The sequence below is a fragment of the Mesoplodon densirostris genome, chromosome 3, assembly GCF_025265405.1.
Source record: "Mesoplodon densirostris isolate mMesDen1 chromosome 3, mMesDen1 primary haplotype, whole genome shotgun sequence".
NCBI classification, from domain to species: domain Eukaryota; kingdom Metazoa; phylum Chordata; class Mammalia; order Artiodactyla; family Ziphiidae; genus Mesoplodon; species Mesoplodon densirostris.
In genome coordinates, this window is record NC_082663.1 from 40916126 (window position 1) to 40921111 (window position 4986).

General features: G+C 40.0%; 1 pseudogene; it reads right to left on the reverse strand.

Moving 5' to 3' along the window:
* Positions 1-596: 596 nt before the first annotated feature.
* Positions 597-1007, reverse strand: LOC132485196 (small ribosomal subunit protein eS17-like; annotated as a pseudogene).
* Between the last annotated feature and the right edge of the window lie 3979 nt (positions 1008-4986).

Consider the following 4986-nt stretch of genomic DNA (forward strand, 5'->3'; position numbering starts at 1 on the left):
GTATTCAAAAACTTCTCCTAGTTCTGGTCATGTTGTTCAGTGGGCACTTGCCCATGACCCATTGTTGAGAAGCACTCATCCACCATGAGCTTGTTGATTTAGCTCCTCTTTCTCTCTGCCTCTAACCACCAACTGATTTTATTTTCCATGTCTCTCATTTAGTCTCTCAAAGGAGGATCAGATCACTTCTATCAAACACAATCTTTAATAAGTAATCTATTCATAAATTTATATGTGTATATATGTGTATATGTACATATGTGTGTATATGCTCACATAAAATTGTATGTGTACACACACACACAAATACTCATACGTGCAATCGTACAAGAGTAAATACATTGTTCTAACTTATCCTTTTGGACCCAGTTCTTGAACTTTCATTTTCAGTGCTTCTGCTCCTCTTTTTTTGTCCTTTTTGAACTTGCTCATCCTAATCAACATTTGCTATTCATTAAACACAATGGTTGTCTTTTGCATCTTTGTGAGAAGAACGGTCACGCTGGGTAAAATTCTTGGAGAACTAGATTCACTGCTTGGTCTACTTTGCTGTTGTTGTTGTCCTGGGTTTCTGACAAAATTACAACATTACAGAGTCAAATGGCTCCATGCAGTATTTTAAAATCCATTCCAACTGTGAGCTGAGTGAGCTGCAGGTTGGACAGACTGCCAAAGTCTGAGAGCTTCAGCATTTTCTTAGTGTCAGGATCTACTTCAATGATTTCCTGATCCAGGGCTGAGATCTCAGGAACAAAATTACCTTTCCTTAAAATTACCTTTCCTTTCTCTCTCCTCCTTCTGCAGCATGATGGAGATACCTCTCATGGGACCACTCTGAACCCCCTTCATCAGATACCTGCTGTCTTGTGGAAATTCTTGCTGAAAATAATGGCAATCTCCTTGCACATGTGCTTATTCATGTGGAAATTGTTGCCCAGGCACATGTAGTACTTCTTTATAAAGGCCTAGGCCACCTTCTTCACAGTTTTGATGCAAATGCTGCCCATGTTGCTGGGTCCCTGGTAAAAGGGTCTTCTTTTGTTACTTCATTTCCTACTGCCTTATCAGAAATTACATTTATCTATAAGATGTACCAGCAGGTGACAAAATATGTCTTTATCAGAAAACAGAGATTGAGCCTATCCACTGGGATCACAATGTAGATGTAACATATTTGATGTATATTGTTGTAATTTTCAGAGTAGCAAGATTAGGTACACATGAGAAGGAAAAACATTATTGAGATCAAGAGTTTAAAGGAGTACACTGGTAGAAATCGAAGTCAATGTCAGCATTTAGTTCATTGTTCTCAGCACCGTAGAATTTGATCCTGATTAGAAGCTTTATACCTTGACATAACTGTAACTCAGCAATGTGTCACAGATGGTGGGTCATTCTTCAACAGTATTATAAGAAGCCTGTACTACTTTGTCTTTTTACTACTCAACTATGATTAGATCTTTGAAAATAAATTCATGGGTGTTTATTCACTACTTTTGCTCATCTGTGTACAGTGTGCCATGTAATGTAAATGCTGAGCTTACAGAGAAGAAGCAGAAATGGAAAGATCTTAATCATTATGCATAACGCTTAAGAATCACTGTTATAAGGAAAACCATGGTAGTCCTATTTGTCAGTAAATCATGAGGGCACTCAGTGGGGATTTATTTCCTTAAATCTTAAAAAGAGGCATTAAAAAAGAAATAGTTTATTTCCTCTTGCTTCCAGATGTTGTCATAACTGCATGTGAGACATGGAAGTGCAGCAACCACCGTGGTACCATATCGAGAGTCATAGATTAGAGTCATGTTTGGGATGGCAGAGAGGAAAAGGGAAAGACCATTGTTTCAATGACCCAATTACATTGTCAAGTCACTGAATTAGTCAAACCTGGAGCCACCCTCTTCCTAACTCATTGAGACAATAGACTATTTTAAACTGACTGTTCTGTTACTTGCAGCCAAATGCTTTGTAACTGATTTGCATAGATTAATACATTTGTTATTTTCAAGAAATCTATGTCATGAGGAAAGCAAGTCTTAATATCTTCATTTTAAAGATGAGTATTCTGCAGTTCAGAAAAATCAAATGAGCCAGTTAATTAGTTAGTGGCAAATCTACAATTAGAATTCCAATAATTAATCCTGGAACTTAACAGGAATTAGTATATAATGTCACATTGCCTTTCAAAAAGAACACATGCAGAATCACCAAAGGCTAACGGTCAGACTTCTGTATATAGTGCCTTTCTGCAGAAAAATATTTCAAAGGGGTAGGACCATTCTACTCTAAGTAGATAGCTAGAAGTAAAGTTATAATAGAATGATTGCCCAAGTAGGAAACACTACTTATTGTACCTGCATTCTTTCAGTTGTTTATTCAGTTACCCATTCAACATGCAGGTATTGAGTGTCTTATATGTGTCATGAAATATACCAGCAGCTTGTGCTGCAGAGAGAAAGTATAGATAAACTTGCCTGAAAGAATCTTACAGTATATAAATCTTAACAATTGGCAAAACACTCCTAAGAGTTCCTTCACCTGCACAGTAAGAATTACTGTAGTAGGAAATTCTTCACACCTTCCCCGTCTGATACAGTAAATAAAAAACAATATTTGTCCAGGGATGGGGGTAAAGTAGCAGTGATTATGATACCTTCAAATACTTAAAGAATGAAGGGGTAGTGGCTCTTGTCTGGTGTAGGTTGTGTTCTCTGGAACCAGGTTGAAATGGAGTTTGGTGTAAAATATTTATTAGATACCAGCACCTAAGCAAAGAAGGAGGATAAAGCAATATGGGCAGAAGTCAAAATTCAATGCAGAGCTTATAAATTCTGGCCAATCCAGCTGAGAGTTCTGGACTTAGTATGTTTTTCTGAATGTCCCACATTGGTAAGTCACTGACCTTTTATATCATGCCCTGATCAATTGTTAGATGAGCATGACTTCAGCAAAGCAATTCTCTGAAGCTAAACAGATTATGAAGGAGCTCATAGTTGGATACTCTCTTCTGACCACACTCCATACAAGTAGGCAGCAAGTTCTTCCTCAGAGGGGATCTGGGTGGCACACCTCTGTGTTAATCTGTCCATAATAATTCCCATTTAATTCATCAGTAAGGAATCTGAAAAACCTATGTGAATTATGGTGGATAAGAGTAGGTAATTGGGGGCTTCCCTGGTGGCACAGTGGTTGAGAATCGGCCTGCTAATGCAGGGGACACGGCTTCAAGCCCTGGTCTGGGAGGATCTCACATGCCATGGAGCAACTGGGCCCATGAGCCACAACTACTGAGCCTGCGCGTCTGGAGCCTGTGTTCCGCAACAAGAGAGGCCGCGATAGTGAGAGGCCTGCACACCGCGATGAAGAGTGGCCCCCGCTTGCCACAACTAGAGAAAGCTCTCGCACAGAAACGAAGACCCAACACAGCAAAAATAAATTAATTAATTAATAAACTCCTACCCCCAACATCTTCTTTAAAAAAAAAAAAGAGTAGGCAATTGAAAAGTCAACTAATAATCATAAAGAATTGCAATATTTGATAGGCCTCTATAGAGGCCATAAAAACACACCTCTTGGGCTTCCCTGGTGGCGCAGTGGTTGAGAGTCTGCCTGCCGATGCAGGGGACACGGGTTCGTGCCCCAGTCCGGGAGGATCCCACATGCCACGGAGCGGCTGGGCTCATGAGCCATGGTTGCTTAGCCTGTGCGTCCGGAGCCTGTGCTCCGCAATGGGAAAGGCCACAACAGTGAGAGGCCCACATACCGCCAAAAACAAACAAACAAACAAACAAAACAAACAAACAAACACCTCTTCAGGGATCATAACTGACCAATGGCACTGGCTGCTCCACTTCTGGATCCACTACCATGCTTGCACTGAGTCCACACCTCCCACAAACTGCTCCCAGTCAATGACTAAGAACAGCAAGAGTACAAAGGCAGTCCCATTCCTGCAAGATGCAAGATCCTTTCATTAATAACTGTGGCCTAAGGACTTCCACCAGCCTAGCCAAAACCTTTCTGGAATAGTACTGTGGTCTGAAACTATTTTAACCTGGGGTAGGACAAATAATGTTCCCTCAAAGATGTCTGTATCCTACTCCCTGAACCTGTGAATATGTTACCAAATCATGGGGACACTAATTGACCATGTGACTAGAACTGCCCATCAGGAGTTGAACTCTGTCAGACCTACCAAGTCATTCATTAGGTAGGTCCAATAGCAATCAATTTTAAAGTGGAAGCAATGCACCTGGAATCAACCTTGAGAAGGTTCATATTGTACAAGTAAGTTTGCATGAAGAGGTGGCCTAGGACCCCTATAATCTGCCACAATTGAAATAATGCCTCTCCCTTGGCATATATATATATGGCTTCATGGAAGATTGCCAAGACCAACTAACAAAGAGAATATAGTTTGAACTTTGTTCTCAGATGGGTCAACTTGGCATGTGAGGACAAGCTAAATATAAACTACTCATGAACCACAGACCCACTCAAAGGTGGTCCTCATTGGTAAGGGGAAATCCTTCCAAAGGGCAGGGCTTCAGACAGTACATTTAGTCACCTTTCTGTGAAGAGAGAAGTATCCCGAGATAAGTGTATACTTGGAATAATGTGTAGGGGCAAATAGCTTTAGTCAGTTGGGCAGAAACAAAAGGAAGCAAGATTTTTTTTTTAACATCTTTATTGGCATATAATTGCTTTACAATGGTGTGTTCATTTCTGCTTTATAACAAAGTGAATCAGTTATACATATACATATGTTCCCATATCTAGGAAGCAAGATTTAAAGATCCAGGACAAATGAGATCACGAAAGAGGTATATGGATGGGCAAAAACAGACAGGATCTTTGTAAAATAGCACGTTACAGTAAGCACTCGATCCTTGCTGCTTGTGATTATTATTATTGTTGTGGTGACTGTTAATTTATTGTTCTACCACTTCATGATAGGTTTAATTAGGTCTTGTTCATTAATCT